Source organism: Vipera ursinii, assembly GCF_947247035.1.
Source record: "Vipera ursinii genome assembly, chromosome: 3".
In the NCBI taxonomy this organism is placed as follows: Eukaryota; Metazoa; Chordata; class Lepidosauria; order Squamata; family Viperidae; genus Vipera; species Vipera ursinii.
The window spans coordinates 54,320,799-54,337,505 of NC_139516.1; the positions used below are offsets into that span (position 1 = coordinate 54,320,799).

General features: G+C 37.8%; 1 protein-coding gene across 1 annotated transcript in view; it reads left to right on the forward strand.

Moving 5' to 3' along the window:
• PTPRF (protein tyrosine phosphatase receptor type F) overlaps positions 1-16,707 on the forward strand; it is a gene marked incomplete at its 3' end in the record, with an annotated part of 545,489 nt that overhangs the window by 70,501 nt on the left and 458,281 nt on the right. The gene's annotated exons all lie outside the window — the stretch shown is intronic.

A 16,707-nucleotide genomic window follows, 5' to 3' on the forward strand; every position in this document is an offset into this window, starting at 1 on the left:
TAGCCACAGTATCAACAAAGTAATGATGTTTATGGATAGTCTGTCCCCAAAGATGTTATTGAAGAATTGTCAGATATGTAACAAATTTTATCTGACAAGATAAAGATGGTATCAAAAATTGGATTTAAAACTGACAGGTAAAGATTTAGAAAAGGATATTTCACTGGATGACGAAATTGGCTAAGGTTTTGAAATGTAAGAAGGAAATATAAATGCATACCAAGGGTCAAAGAAGTAAAGAGAAATAAAGTCCCTCAATAATATTTGAGCAAACTTGATTAAGACTGTTAGAAGTAAAAGGTAAAATGAAATATAAGGTTGGTTTATTTGGTCAAGGTTAAAATAACTGACTCCCTTTTTGGACTTTCTGCTAACTCAAAATATGATGATTTATGGATTTGTTTATAGCCAAATGATGGGATGTGGTATGAAAAGATAAATGTTTATAACTTTAAGAGACGGTGAAAAGTTGCTAAATTTGTTTATACTTCTGATGAAGGTTGGAAGTAACTGATTTAAATGCTTACCCCCCTTTATTCTTACTTTCTTCTCTTTTTTCTTTTTATTTCTTTTTCCCTGCACTCTTTACTCCTTTCTATTTTCTTTACTTTGTTTAAATTTTGTTTGAAAGAGAGAGAGAGATGGGGGAAGGAGAGGCGGGAAAATGATACTTGCGAAGAGATTGAACTAAGCAGTGCTACTGAATCTTAGAATTGGACGACATCACTTAAGCCATCATGTTTAACCTCCCGCTCAATGCAGGAAGCCAATTATAGAATATGAAACTGGGATATATTTAGTCTCCACTTGAACCTATCCCATTTAGGAGAGCCAAGCCAGCATCTCTTGGATAATTGACGTTTTCCTCCTCTAATATTCAATTGCAATCTCCTTTTCTGTAATTTAAATCTATTATGCTGTGTTCAGCGTTCTGGAAAGAGAGAACTGGTTTTGACAGTCTTCTGTGTGACTAGTTCTGATAAATATCTACTGGAAAATCTGTCAAACCATATCTTTCAATAAATCTGTAGTTTTACAAAATAGGCAGATACAAATTCTCATGATGTAAACTTAAACACTATCTTTCTGCAAATTGTATTGTTTTCATATTTTGAATCTGTAAACAACTATACATAAATGCATAAATAATGTTTTTACATTCATTTGGTACTATGTGGAAGTTGTATTAGCTTTTGTTTAAACATAGGGGATTCTTAAATGTTTGTGAAGTTTTGCACATTTTTGCATAAATATTATCCAAAAAATGATCTTATCTGTACACAAGATTTAAAGCTAGATAAAAAATAGCCCAATTAAATAAATGTCAAAACATTATACCTGTTCATTTATTGAGAAAAATGATTGAAAACTAAAGAAGTATGTGAACCTCTAGGACTATCAGTTCATATAAGCTGGAAATTAGGACCATGTGTTTCAATCAATGGAATGATAATTAAGTGTGAATGTGGACGGACTTGCCTTATTGAAAAAACATTATGGGTATACATTATCAAAGTATGATTTTTCACAATACAAGGCTGTCTTGATTACCAGAATATGGTTCTCCTCATTATCAGATTGGGATTCATCCATCATTGATTGGGCTTTCCTAGGTCAGTTATCATTCATAACAAAAAGATTTCTACTCACTAATTTAGACCCTAGTTACAACAATCCACATATCTGTCTTTTGGCTATAATTGCAGGTGAATTGCCAATTCTGCATGTTAACATCTGTGCTACTGATTTACTTAGCAGAACAAGAGTAACACTAATGGCTATTGTAAATGAACTATCCTTTTCTCTTTAAAATCACTGTTTTATTTCTCTTTTTTGCAAATAATTTTATTAAGAATTATAACGTAATATTAGTAAAGTAATATTAAAACCGTTCTTTTCTAGACATAAACACAATACAATAATTAATGTGGAACAAATTGAAAGGAAATTATACAAAAATTGTTGTAGTAATGTCAAGCTCTTAAGCTTTGCTTTGACTTGATAGTAATTTATTAGATTATCAAGATTGGTACAAGATGAAAACCAATAAACCTATTAGAAGTGATAGTAGCCAGGTATGGTTAGAAAGAGTGATAGGCATTCCTTGGTTGTGGGGTTTCAAGGCTGGCAGGTTGGAATAACTTCTGGACAGTGCTGCTGTATAAAACAAGGAATATAGTCTGATGTGACAGTAGTAGTAATGACTGTGACAGATGTGATGAAACAGTATTTTTTAATTTTGAGCTGTTGCTGAATAAGGTAGTCGATAAGCAAGGACCCACCTGTACCTTCAAGTAGATACTCAGAACTATTGTGTAATATTTGTTAAATATGTTTTATGGAAGCATATTTAAGGTTAATCTGTGATTTGCTGTAGTCTTCTGGTCTTCTAGTAATAAGCCTACATTTCCTGTCATTGTGAATCTGGTTGTAGGGGAGAGAAAAGGAAGCAGATTTTCCTGTTAATATGATTGTTCTTCTTTAAAAAAAAGTTCTTCCACATGTTCTGTTCTTTCTGCAAAATTGCAGTAACTTCATTTTGGAAACATAGCTACTGCAGTACTAGCTCCTGCCTCACTAGGGCAGATGAATTGTCCAACTGGCTTCTTCCAGTGAATTTTTCCCAATAGAGATGGAACAGAATTTTATGAATATGTGGGGCTATGGTGAATACAATCCACATTGTCAAAATGTTTTTATTAGGCCAATTCACAGAAAAGCATAATAGCCAATATATTTTGTTTGTTTCCAAATGACCAGCTTGATTTGTTTGTCATGGGTAATTACTGGTAGCTGTCAAGACTTTAAAAATTTCTATTATGTCAAAACCACTGTTTTCCAAAACATAACTTTCTGAGAACAAAAAAAGATATCCAAAAGAATGTCTTGTTTCTCTAGCAGAAATATGTGTATTAAAAAAGGGAAATGACCTACCTCTATGTTTTATCGTTTTGGTTATCTTTGGTAACTCTTTCATCTCCTTCAGCAAGATGAAGGGGTCTGGATCTTTTAAAATGTTTCCCCATATATAAGCCTCTCTAGGCTTCTAATTAGAACCCTTTGTATTTTTACTGTACAGAGTTTCTCAAAAACAACTTTTAAAATGCTCTCATGCTATTTGTACACCTCTGCTTAACATCCTGTGAGAGCAGATGTCTAGATCTCCATTCTGCTCTTGTTTCTGGCTGGGTTGGTACGAATAAGTAAAACAAAATTAGTTTAATGCAGCAATTGCCAAATGACAGCTCTGATTGAAAGATTATAGGACAGAGTTAAGAAATACTACGAGCAAGAGGCAGGGGTGAGATAAATTGTGGTTTGTTAATTGATGCTAAATCAGTAGTTTTAATGAAATGTTGATGGGCTTTTAAATTAAACAAAAAGCTATTACCATCTAGTTAGTATTTTGCAAATGGCCTGTGAAAGGAATATAGTATTTGCCAACTTTTGTGAGGGAAAATGCTTTCCTCTCAAGAGTTGACCAACTTAATAAATTAATATGATTAGCTAGAGAAGACTTTGAAAATTAGAGAAACTTAAGTGAAATTCTACATTCACAACAACTTGGATCACCTGACAGATTTGAGTAGTGTGCATTTCTCTCCCTCCCTCTCTTCCTCCCTCCCTGCATATTAAATTTTAAAAATTCCTAGAATACAATAAGAAGGTATAAACTATTTTTATGCAGTATTCATTAGATTAACTTTGGAAAAAATAATTAAAAAGGGAATATGTAAAAGCAACTAAATAATCAGGTCTTTTAATCTTAAACTGAAATTGAAAATGATTAATAATTTCTGCTTTTGCATTGGTCATTTATTTGACACTTGAGGAGATGGAAGAAAAAAATTTGCTCCTTGATCTTCAGTATAAAATTTTCATGATAGGTCTCATCTGAGTCTGCTCCTCTCCTCTTGAGTTAGAGTTAGACTATCCTTATATAAGTATATGTGAATAAGGTTTTGCCTATTTGGCCAAATCAGAAATGAATTAAGAATTTTACAGTTCTAGGGCTTGTGGAAAAATATTATTGAAAGGAAAATATTTTACACTTTAGGAAAGAAATGAGTTCTTTTTGTATCCTTCGATCAGCAGGGTATTTAAAGGAAATACTATCAAGAAAAGAAAGAAAAATGAGTGAAAGAGGTGAAGAACAAAGATCACAAGTAAAGAGGCAGTTTTATTACTAAATATGTTTCATTGAACATCTAGACGTTTGACTTCAAAACTGGAAAAGTAAAGAGAATGGTAGATTAGCTTTATTGGTCAAATTTATACCATTATAATAATTACTATACTTCAGTTCCAACTGAATAATAAAGTTTTATTTTTGCCATCATAAATTTTATCTTTAATTCCAAAAAGCCCTTGTTTTTGTGCATAGGATCTCTGATTTATTATTTTAAATAACACATAATCAAAGTGAAATATTTTTAGTTATAATTAAATACGGTAAGTTATTAACTGTTTACTCCTAGGAAAAATCCAACAGATGATCTAGTGTATCTTTAAAACAATGCCACTAACGTGTGGGAAGCTTTTCCAAAACTATATGTGGAATTCCTTGGTGTTCCAGTATATCAAATATTCCACTGAAATTACTGTAACCGTATTCTTATATATTTCCAGCAATGTTGCTAGTTGTTATGCTATAACATAATAGGGAACAGATCTTTGTGGTGTTCTTCATTGAAATTAAAGAGTTGGTAAATTCAGCATCCTTAAGCTACGTGTGAAATCTTTATATCACCTTTTGGTAAAGGTAAATAAAGCGCCTTCTCAACAGCTTGGGGTTGGAGTGGGCAGTCAGGTACAGTCAGAAACTAAGAGTCTGAATTCTAGGTTTGACAATGAATTCACTAGGAGAACAAAAACCAATTCAGAATTATTTTATGCCCTCCTGAGATGAACTTTGCTGAATAATCATGCATAAGACTGAGCAGAAATATATGGTTCTGCTCTTTTCTCCATCTTGCACTCCAAAAGGTTTTGGCATAGAGTGGGATGGAACCACTTACTGTACTTCTAATAAATGTTGGAATGGATTATGAAAACCACTTACTCATTTTTGGAAGGGAAGGACTTCAAGATATAAAGCAGCAGAGTTATAGCAATGCAGTATTTAATGTGTCCTGATGGCCCTCCAATATTACAAAGAGGCAGTGCTTTTTTTGTAAAAGAAAAAGGTGCTGGAACTCACACATGTCATACAACCTGCCTTGCCTACCATGCAAGGTTCCATCCAAAAAAGGTGCCGGAACTCCGTTCTGAGCATTCTATGACAAAAAAGCCCTGCAAAGAGGATATGATTTTATAACATTCCACTGAAAAGTAGATTTTCAGTTCTGCATCCAATTGGTTTCCTTCCTAAAGGAGCATGGGCATTGGATTGAAAGTGATGATGGTTTAATATAGTGCTTACTGGAAGTTGTTAGATGGATGGATGGATTTGATAATTGCATCTTAGTGTTGTCGTTGTAGTCATCGCTATCATCATCATCCAAGTTGTAGAGGTCTTAACTTTAATGCATTTATTTATATTACTTATATAATTTATGTATAATATATAATATACATATACATATACATATACATACATACATACATACATACATACATACATACATACATACATACATACACATACATACATACATACCCTTGGATGGGAGAGACTTCTGTCAGGCTATTTATTTTTGCTTACTTAGGGATGGCTTAGAAATCCTTCAGTTTTGTGAAAATTCCATTTATCAGTGAAGTGAATTTAAATGTAAAATCAAAGAGTTAGAAATAGACAATATGTTGCCAGTGACTTAGAAACATTCCACCCTTCCCAAATTCTCCTGATAGCTAACATAGATTTCTGAACATTTACTGAAATGATCCATTCACAATAAATGCCAGTTCTGTTCTACTGAAAATCATTTTGCTTTAGTAAATACTAAAAATAAAGATACATTAAAAACTATATAGATAAGTTAATTTAATTATGATGAGTCTTCTGTACTACAGTCTGGAAGACCTGCAATGTAGAATTGTAAATGCAGAGATAAATAGTTTATGTTGATCTTTAACATTTTGAATGTTTATTTGTTACTGCATTTTATATAGTCACTTTCATAATATTCTATCATTATCATAAATTACTTAGGTAGTATCTATATATTTCAGAATTTATGGTACTGATGCTCTTTTCCATTACATTGTCATTGATTCTGTATTCTTGTTTTTCAGTGCTAAATTTTATGACATAGTATTTTAAAAGAGTATAGAAAGGATAATTTATGGAAGCTAGTAGAATATTCTACTAAACTTTGTTTTCATATGACAGCACAGTTACATTTATTGCACAGTTTAATTACCTGAAATTGCAATTCAATTTTTCAGTTGGGTTTGTACCAACGGTTTAGTAACTTTTTTTTGGTAAATCTCAGTTTGGTCCTCAGTGTGCCAGTAATTTTTATTGGATTTTTTTGGGGCTAGAGAGATATTAAGGGTAGGAATGGAAAATATTGATGGTGTTTTGGCTTAAAAAAAATCTAAAAGGCTGGCTTCCGGTTCCAGAATTTTGGTGCTCCCAGACAAGTGAGGGAATCGCTCCTCGTGTCGCCTGGATTTCTTCATTGGGGGGGCTCCTGTAAAGGGGTCTAAAGTCACCCTGGAGGGGCAATGAGCAGGGGAGAGGTCTCTCTAGTCGGTGGTAGAAGGGCGGCGGCCCTCCCGTCGGCTTGGAGCTACTCTTCGAACCAAAGAAGAAAGGATTGGCCACTCCCATGGCCCATCATTTAGCCATTTCCTGCCGAAGCCAAAAGCACAACAAAGCACTTGAAAGCACTTGAAAACTGGGTGAGAATTGCCTTCTTGTTTTCCTAATTGTCTACTTTCCCTGCCAAAAGCTTCTCAAATTTGCTTTCCCCTGCAAGGAGAGAGGGAAGGGATTTTTTCCCCACCCTCTCTAAGAGCGGCCTTTGTCTACATTGGGAGAGAAAAGAAAGAGTCTTCTACTAAATTATACTGATTTATTGGACTTACTGCCTTTCTATTTTTGGCCCAAAGTTCCTATATTTACAGAAATGGACTATTCTACCTATTAGTCTGAAAAAGGGGACAAAAAAGAAGAAATAAATAAAAAGATACTGTCTGAAAAGGATTTGAAGTATTCTGGGATATCTAGTGAATACTATTGGCAAACAAGCTTGCTTACATTTTGGACTGACCTTGGCATTAAGATAAACCTGAAACAGCTGTTGATGAATTTGGCTTAGACTTGTGGAGGTGGACTCTTACTGATTTTTGTTTGAAACATAGCCTCCACCAAGGACTATTTATAATTATTACAAAATGGAGAAGGAACAGCCACAAACCTTGCTTGATTATAACCTCATACTTGAAACAATCTACAGAGTCACTGAGATGTCTATCTCCAGATTTAATAATTTACATGCCAACCTTAAGTTATAAATTGAAACCCAGACTGCAACTAAAGAATTTATACTTCAGAATATAACAAAATTAGAAGATATTACTATTGAGACAGAGGAAAATAAGCAACAACTATCCAAAGAACCAACAACTCTAAAAGTACAAGGAACTATCACTATGGCAAATAACGTTAAGGACCAACAACAAACTATGGGAAAACCTAATACTCAACTTTTGACTCCATCAAAAGAGGCTATAACTTTAGAAGTATACTATGTACAAGATAGTGATGCTAACATAGAGGACGTAGAAGATCAACAAAGACAGTTTCCTGAAAGCCTGGATAGCCAAGCATTAATTACAAAATTGGATAAGACTCTTTACTTAAAGCAGATGAAACCAGATGGAAGAGAAATCCAGACCGAACTGAAGATAAAGTTTTTAGAGCAAATACAGAGACTAGAACTCACAGGGCAACAACATAATGATTACAAATGGTTTGGTTTTTGTGGATCACTGATGGCTAGATGGCCTCCTTCGATTCAAATAATATATATTAGGACTTCCGGTTTGCCAAGTCAAGCGACATAGACATCTGGATGACGGCTCTCGTCTTCCACGTCCAGTTTCACATCACAGGGGGGGTCCTAAAAGGGCCGAAGAGCCGCCTTGGAGGGGCAACCAGATAGAAGGGGATTTTGCAGAAACGCGAGGGAGCCGCAACCCCCCGTTAGTGCCTGCATTCCTTTCATACCAGCAGATGAAAGACTGGGCATAGTAATATGGCCAGTTACTAGGCTGCAGACAGCCGAAGTCAAACTTACCATCAGGCAACATTAAAGCAGTGTGCAAGAGACGGGGGTAAGATTCCTCTCTTATACCTTAATCTTCTTCTTTTCACCTAAATAAGCTGCTAAGTACCTTCCCCCCTGTGGAGAGGGAGGGGGAAATTCAATCCTCCCTTCAAATAAGCGGGGAGCAAGCCCAGGGGTGTTTAAAAAAAAAAGTTGAAAAAAGAAAAGGACTAAAAGAAACAAAATTTCAAAGTACTTGGGGGACACCCAGTGGCTAAACCTGAAATTGCAATCTGACTTTCTCTTTTAAAAAATGAAGAAAATATTTAAGAAAAACAAGATAAGATTAACCTTGAACACCAGATGTGAAACTTCAGTATGGAAGAGTTTCAAAAACAAATCTATGCTATGTGGGAAATATCTTACCAAACTTTATCAGTTCCTTTCTTTAGCTGGCGATAAGAGCTTTTGGAAAAGAACTAGAAAGCATCTCGAAGAAACAAACTCAAACTGTGACTACAACTAATACTTCATTGGGACAGAACTTAACAGAAGAAATTGAACAATCAAATACATTGGCAGAAGAATTAAATATTCAACAAATACAGACTTTTGAAGATTATAATGGAAAAAAGGTGGAAAAAAATCTATTCAGACTAGGACAATTATATCAAGAGGCGAAAATAATGAGAAGATTTGGTGCTGTCAACAGACTCCTCAATCCTTCAAAAGTGGAGACTAGAGGGCCACTTCAATATGATACAACAACACAAGAATGCTTTAATGATCCTATGGCAAAGGAAGAAAGCAAGAATAAGATTGAAGAAATATGGACATTCTTAAGAGGCCTGAAATAGATAATAGCAAAATAGACAGGATTGTACTTGGATTATGAGAGATTGTTTTGATGAATAGATAAAAATACTAATTAAAAAAAATAAAAATAAAACATAGATGTATGAATACTAACATTGAAATTTATTTATTTATTTATTTATTTATTTATTTATTTATTTATTTATTTATTTATTTGGTTTATATACCGCCCTTTTCCCAAAGGACTCAGGGCGGTTTACAAGGCAAAATTTAAAAACAATCCAATATAAAATTAAAATAAATTAAAATAAATTAAATTAAGTCTAGCCACAAAAATTAAATCACAATTTAAAAACATTAAACCCCTCAGTCCAGACCAGATAGCTCAAAGAGCCAGGTTTTTAGGTCCCGGCGAAATGAACGAAGGTCGGGGGCAGTCCGGAGTTCCGTTGGCAGTTGATTCCATAGGGCAGGCGCGCCCACAGAGAACGCCCTCCCCCTGTGGATCGCCCGTCGGCAATCCTTGACCTGCGGTACCCTGAGGAGGCCCTCCCTGTGGGAGCGCACAGGACGATGGGAAATTGACGCTGGCAGCAGGTGCTCCCTTAGATAATCCGGGCCCATGCCATTTAGGGCTTTATAGGTCATCACCAGCACCTTGAATCTCACCCGGAGGGCAACTGGAAGCCAATGCAGCTCGCGGAGAAGAGATGTTACATGGGAGTATTGGGAGAGTTCCTTAAATGATATGGATTAAGATTTATATATGTTAAAAATGATAGAATGTAACTAATATACTTGGATGTAGTGACATGAGAGGATGTATTAAATGTTGAAACGGAAGAAATTTTGGTTAATTTTTAATATGTGGAAATATAAATGAGAAACAAGAATATTATATTGTCCTCCTGTTTCTCCTCCTTGCAGTTGGTATTCTAATTACTATTCTAATATTATACTACTAATATTGATATGAAAATGAGATAAATAAGAAGTGTATTACATTACTAGGTATTGGAGAAAATTGTGTAAAGGGAAAGGAGGTTATTTAGCAATATGAAAATGAGAAATTTTAAACGTTTAATTTTAATATCGAAAATTAAAGCTAGAAAAATATATAAGGTGTTTGATGTTTTAAAGATGGAATGTTAAAATATAAAATATACTAAAGTATTGATAAATATAAGAAAATATTAAATGAATGATGGATAGCAATGAGAAGTATGCTAATTTAGATAAGAGATAGCATGTATTAAAGGAAAAAAGAGAGAGGAAGTATTGGTTACAACAATTTGGAGATTTGTAATAATATGTATTTGTCTGAAATGGAACTATTGTAACCCAGACACCATGTTACTTTTTAAAGATACTATTGTAATATTGGAAAACTAATAAAAAAACAAAAAGCAAATAATATGTATTGGAACGAAGGGAGACCTATCTGGCAATTCAAAGGCCTTGGTTTGGAAACCTTATTGGCAAAAAAAGAAACCCAGAGTTAGATTTAAAAAGTGAATTCTTAGAGAACCATTAAAGGTTATCTTTTAGTAATCAGTGATCTATCAGGATCTAAAATAGAAAATGTTTATGAGATAGAACTAGAATGTGTTTATATTAGGCTTATTTTAGACATAATTTGTGCACTGACAATGGAAATTTGGTTTATAGATCCCACTTTTGATGTTAAAAGACATTTGATTATTCTATTTAAGAATCAAGAATTAGCTAAAATTTAAAACAGAATCTGGTTGTGTATAAATAGTTGTAGATTGATAAACATAGGTTGTGGTCCTGTCAGTAACGTGTGATGTATTAGGATGTGAAACAGATGATGTTTATTAGGTAGAACATAGCTACTCAGCCACTGTGTACATGTTAGATGCTATAGTATTTGCTGTAATGAAATAAGGGAAATTTGGGTTGTGAATATTATTTGGAATGTTAAAGGCTAAATTTGAATAATATAATAACCTGTAACCTGAATTATGTACTGAAAACTCTGTTACTGAATCTCTGATTACCCAGTCATCAGGATGCTTTCTAAATATGTAGATTTTAACTACATAACAAATAAAACTTGTTTAAAAAAATCTAAAAGGCTAAAAATAAAAGGAGACAATGGATGCTAACTATGAAATATTTAAGCTTGTAGCTTGATGCATAATCTTAGCATTTCCATTTATCAGTCCAATTAAGAATGATTTTAGTAATCTATTAAAATATAATAAGAATTGAAGGCTATATTTGGTGTGTCAATATTTTAATCTAAAGTATTTGGCATCTATCAGCATAATACTCTATCACCTAATTGAATTTTCTAGAGCAGACATGTCTAACAACAAGGCCTGGGGCCGGATCCGGCCCACGAAGTGGTTTCATGTGGCGTGCGAAGCCATCCTGGAAACAGTGAGGGAACGGCCCCCACTGCCTTGGCCCTGGCCCAGAGACCCTCCTTCTGCCAGGGACCCTCAGATCTGTCCCACTCCTGCCCAGGCCCCCATAGGCACCCTTGATGCGAACGATGTAGAGCTGGCCATGCCCACCCAGTAGGCCATACACACTCTAGCCATGCCCACCCAGTAGGCCACGCCCACGCTGGCCATACCCACCCGGCCCCCTGAGGGCAATCACAATGCTGATGCAGCCCTCAATGAAATTGAGTTTGACACCCCTGTTCTAGAGGAACGTTGATAAAATTGGCACAGCAACATTTAATCTCCTTTGTCAAATTATGAAGTTGTTACTGATTTCAAACTATTGGTTAGATTCACATAGTTCTTTGCATCTTCACATTTTTCATAGGGATTCTCTTTTTATTTTGTGTTAGACTTGCCAATTAGGAATAGATGTCTTGAAGGGAGATGGTGAAATGCAACAGATATATTCTCTGCAGCTTATGATCTGCACTTCATTTTTCAACCGTTATTTTTTTAACCCAGAGTAATTAAATAGTGGCTAAAACTGGTAGATTAAAGTTTAGTTTAGTTTTATTATTAAATTTTTATACCGCCCTTCTCCCAAGGGACTCAGGGCGGTGAACAGGGCATATGATAAAAGTACAAAACTACAAAAGTTAAAATAGAATTAAATTAATGCCCAAGATAAAACAATAAAATATACAAATATTTAAAACCCAAATTAACTCCCCATCAGGCCAGGCCAGCTTGTTCAAACAGGTGGGTCTTTAACCCGCGCCGGAAGGAGCTGAGATCCGGTGCCATCCGGAGCTCCACCGGCAGTTGATTCCACAAAGCCGGGGCGCCCACAGAGAAGGCCCTCCCCCTGGGGGCCACCAGCCGGCATTCTCTGACTGGATGCACCCTGAGGAGGCCCTCTCTGTGGGAACGCACAGGGCGGAGGGGAGTTGACGCCGGCAGCAGGTGGTCCCCGAGGTATTCCGGACCCATGCCATGTAGGGACTTGAAAACCATCACTAAGACCTTGAACCTCACCCGGAAGACAACTGGTAACCAATGTAGCTCGCGGAGCAAAGGTGTAACATGGGAGTACCGGGAAACTCCCAAGACAACTCTCGCGGCCGCATTCTGTACCAGTTGGAGCCTCCGAGTGGTCTTCAAGGGAAGCCCCATGTAGAGAGCATTACAGTAGTCAAGGCGAGAGGTCACGAGCGCATGAGTGACCGTACACAGGGCATCCCGGTCCAGATAGGGCCGCAACTGGCGCACCAGGCGAACCTGGGCGAAAGCCCCCCTAGTCACAGCTGCTACATGATCTTCCAAGGTAAGTAGTGAATCTAGGAGGACTCCCAAGTTGCGAGCCCTATCCACGGGGGGCAACAGCTCACCCCCCATAGAAAGGGATGGAACATTTTGAATGTCCCGGGATGCCGGAATGTACAGCCACTCAGTCTTGTCCGGGTTGAGTTGAAGTCTGTTCCTCCCCATCCAGACCCGAACCGCCTCCAGGCAACGGGACATCACAGCGAGGGCATCACTGGGGTGGTTTGGGGTAGAAATAAAAAGTTGGGTATCATCAGCATATTGATGATACCCAACTCCAAAACCACGAATGATCTCACCCAGCGGTTTCATGTAGATGTTGAACAGGAGAGGCGAGAGAACCGACCCCTGAGGAACTCCACAAAAGAGAGACCTAGGGGCCGATCTCTGCCCCCCTGCCAACACCGACTGCGAACGTCCCAGGAGATAGGAGGAGAACCACCGAAGAACTGTGCCTCCCACTCCCAATCCCCTGAGACGCCGCAGCAGGATATCATGGTCGATGGTATCGAAAGCCGCTGAGAGGTCTAATAGGACTAGGACAGAGGAACATCCCCTATCCCGAGCCCTCCAGAGATCATTCACCAGAGCGACCAATGCCGTCTCCGTGCTGTACCCGGGCCTGAAACCCGATTGGTACGGGTCCAGATAATCCGCTTCATCCAGGACCAGAGGGAGCTGATGCGCCACCACACTCTCAACAACCTTCGCAAGAAAGCGAAGGTTGGAGACTGGACGAAAGTTGTTTAACACAGCTGGGTCCAAGGCAGGCTTCTTGAGGAGGGGTCTCACCACCGCCTCCTTCAAGACGGTGGGGAAATTACCCTCACTCAAAGAAGCAGATATCACCTCCTGGAACCAGCCTCGTGTCCTCTCCCTAGCTGCATAAACCAGCCAGGAAGGGCACGGATCCAATAAACATGTGGTGGAGCTCAGCCTCCCCATAATCCTGTCCACTTCATCAGGGGTCACAGAATCAAACTCCTCCCAGATAACATTGACAAGACCGCCCGTGTCCTGATCGTCAGACTCTGCCCAGCTGGAGTCCAAACCGGTCCGAATCCGAGCGATTTTGTCCGACAGGTGCTGACCAAACTCCTCGGCACGACCCTGTAAGGGATCCCCCCTCACCTCCTGATTAAGAAGTGAGCGAGTCACCCTAAACAGGGCGGCCGGGCGATTATCTGCGGACGCGATGAGGGTGGAGAAGTAATTACACCTCGCCACCCTCATCGCAGCGAGATAAGACCTAATATAGGTTCTTAACCGCAATCGGTCAGATTCGGATCGGCTGGACCTCCAGCAGCTCTCTAGGCCCCGTTTCCGACGCTTCATCTCCCGGAGCTCCGCGGAGAACCATGGAGCTCGTTGGGATCTGCACCGGGTCAGGGGCCGCAAGGGTACAACTCGGTCCAGTGCCTCAGTGGCCGCCCTTTCCCAGGCTTCCACTAAGGCATCCGCCGAGTTGTGAGCAACGGAAGCAGGTGGGGATCCCAGCGCTGCCTGGAACCCATCGGGGTCCATTAAGCGCCTGGGGCGGTACCATCTAATTGGTTCTGTATCCCCACGGCGGGGGGTGGTAAAACGGAAGACCAGCCGCAGGAGGTGATGATCCGTCCATGACAGGGGCATAATAAGTGGAGAGCCCCCACCAAGATCATCCAACCATCGTCCAGATAAAAAAACTAGGTCCAGGGTGTGGCCTCCCTCATGAGTTGGTTCAGAAATTACCTGCGTCAGGTCCATGGCCGTCATGGAAGCCATGAACTCCCGAGCCAACTCAGATGACCCTCCCAGGGATGGTAGATTGAAGTCACCCAAAACAAAAAGTTTGGGGAACTCAATCACCAAACCGGAGAGGACATCGAGTAGCTCAGGCAGGGCTGCCGCTGTGTGACTAGGCGAAATGTACACCAGCAGCAAGCCCAACTGCGCCCCCGAACCAAACCTCAAAAAGAGAGACTCACACCCGACTATCTGAGGGACGGTGGTCTCCCGCGGACATAAGGTCTCCCTGATAACTACCGCCACTCCCCCACCCCTACCATGAGCCCGGGGCCGGTGTAACGCTCGGAAACCTGGTGGGCAAAGATCAACCAAAGGGACCCCACCCTCTGGGCCCAACCAGGTTTCGGTAATACAAGCCAGGTCCGCATGCTCACCCTCCACCAAATAAAGCATAAGAACATCTCACAGGTTGTTTGTAGATTTGGGGAAAAGAGTAGGGTGGCATAAAAACATTGATTTCAAGGATGAAATGATGTTTCTTGAAATCCATTACTCTTTTAGTTGCATTTGATTTTAGTATCATATGTTGCTTCCTTGTAATCCCAAATACATGGATGTGATCATTTCTGTTACTGTTTTTAACCTCGTTCATATAGCCTGATTACATTTGATAAACCACTTAAATAGAATAACCGAATAAAGCAATATGAAGGCATATTTAAAGTGGCCAGCGATTTAGTTACACTATTTCATACATGATTGCTTTCATCTTCTGTTGTAGCAACCAAGGAAACTCATATTTACTTATATGACATAAATAGTATTTTGAACAAAAGTTTATCAAGACTATTTTTTTAAGATAAAAGGATTAATTAAACTAAAACTGAAAGATAGCACTATTTTTATGATCTTTCAACCAGACTATAAGAATTGGGAATTGGCCATAAATTGCAGGTATCTTTCCCCATTTTCCTTTCTTTGGTCACATTTTTCAGGAAGAGTTGTTATAATGTGTCTCTTTGGTACTGTAGTGCTCTTAACTTGCATTATTTTGGCCTGCACTATTTTCATTAATAACAGTGAAGTTCAGCTATGATTTCATAAAACAAGGGAATCTTATTCTTTCATATAGTTACAAAAAGTCATTGGTAATTATTTGGCTGAAGAAGGTGCTGAAATGTTCTCCTTTCAGCAACACTAGACTTCCTTCAAATTAATCAATAGATGGCATCTGTTTTAACCATATTAAATGATGATGGCCATATTAATAGTGAACATCGCTCTTGTGCTGAAGAAAATGCAGTAAAGTCAAGAGAGGATTTAGTTTCCAATACTGATTCAAAAATGTTACATCAGCCATAATGAGAGATTTGAGATGTTAATTTAAAACATGGTTTTAGCAGAGCATGGATGAAACTCCTCTCCCATGCTTTCCTCTTAATTAATTGCAAGGAGGATATTAGAAGTATTTGTTTCAATTATATTTTATAGCTGACTTGGGAACCATAGTTAGAAATGTAGCTCATAAATCATGATTTGTGAGAATTTTATTTTGGTTTAAAATAATAAAATATTAGAATATTTTTTGGAGAAGGTGGTAATGCACTAAGTTAGACACAGAGCAAGGAACATTTTTAATGTGCACCCTGGTTTTTAAATATAATTTTAATCTATATTATACAATATGTAAAAGTTAATACTCATGCATTTTAACAACTCTTAGAGTGAACCAGAAAAATATGGAAGTGTTTGTTGCTTTCAACTCCTAAAGCAGCATTTTATCACAGAACAAAATAGATGGTTCTCAAGTATCATATAAAGTATATGGTCACTGAAATTTCAGTAGTTTTGATATTTCTTAAATATTTCAATCAGTATCAAAAATATATGCTTTAGTCCTGAAAATATAACATCTTTGAACTTGAATCATATGCAGGAGAATTGAATAAATCTAGATAAAATCATCAGTGATTCTTGTTATTAATTCTGGATCTCATTTTCTTCAGAGACAACAAATATAGGAAGTAATTGATTAGAGTCCCTGTTGATGCAGATTCAGGACTATAAATCTAGGTAACAGTTGTTTTTGCTGAAATTAATGTGCTACTTTTTCTAAGTTCTACCATAATTCCTGCAAAGATTTCCAAAGGAAATTGTGTTTTGTACTCTGAACAAATGAGAAAAGCCAGATTATTTATTGATACACA